Source organism: Oryx dammah, unplaced genomic scaffold, assembly GCF_014754425.2.
Source record: "Oryx dammah isolate SB20612 unplaced genomic scaffold, SCBI_Odam_1.1 HiC_scaffold_5, whole genome shotgun sequence".
Taxonomy (NCBI): Eukaryota; Metazoa; Chordata; class Mammalia; order Artiodactyla; family Bovidae; genus Oryx; species Oryx dammah.
In genome coordinates this window covers 86,156,250-86,157,145 of record NW_024070189.1, presented here as the reverse complement: position 1 = coordinate 86,157,145, position 896 = coordinate 86,156,250, and the positions used below count along the sequence as shown (strand labels likewise).

General features: G+C 37.9%; 1 non-coding gene across 1 annotated transcript; it reads right to left on the bottom strand.

The window, feature by feature from the left end:
- Window positions 1-441: 441 nt before the first annotated feature.
- Window positions 442-514, bottom strand: TRNAS-GGA. Its single transcript has one exon. It is a non-coding gene; the product is annotated as a tRNA-Ser (tRNA).
- Window positions 515-896: the final 382 nt, after the last annotated feature.

The following is an 896-nucleotide window of genomic DNA, read 5'->3' as shown; positions in this document are numbered from 1 at the left end:
TTCTGATTGTTGAGTTTTAAGCCAACTTTTTCACTCTCCTCTTTCACTTTCATCAAGAGGCTCTTTAGTTCTTCACTTTCTGCCATAGGGTTCTGTCATCTGCATATCTGAGATTATTGATATTTCTCCTGGCAATCTTGATTCCAGTTTGTGCTTCAGGCAGTCCAGCATTTCTCTTGATGTACTCTGCATATAAGTTAAATAATCAGGGTGACAATATACAGCCTTGATGTACTCCTTTCCCAATTTGGAACCAGTCCATTGTTTCATGTCCAGTTCTAACTGCCATATAGTTGTTCACGGTGTTTGAATGGTGTGAAGTCGCTCAGTCGTGTCCAGCTCTTTGCGACCCCATGGACTGTAGCCTACCAGGCTCCTCCCTCCATGGGATTCTCCAGGCAAGAGTATTGGAGTGCGTTGCCATTTCCTTCTCCAGGGGATCTTCCTGACCCAGGGATTGAACCTGGGTCTCCTGCATTCCAGGCAGATGCTTTAACCTCTGAGCCACCAGGGAAGCCCATAGTTGTTTGAAAGAAACAATATTAAAGATCAATTTAAAAAAATAAATAAATAAAAGCTGGTTCTTTGAGAAGATAAACAAAGTTGATATTCCTGCATTTCATTTCTAATTTTATTGATTTGACTCTTCTTTTTTTTCTTGATGAGTCTGGCTAAAGGTGTGTCAACTTTGTTTATCTTCTCAATGAACCAGCTTATATTTATTTATTTTTATTAATCTTTACTATTGTTTCTTTCATTTGTTTTTCATTTATTTCTGCTCGATTTTTATGATTTCTTTCCTCCTACTAATTTTGGGGTTTTCTCTTCTTCTTTTCCCAGTTGTTTTAGGTGTAAAGCTAGGTTGTCTGTTCAAAATTTTTCTTGTTTCTTGAGGT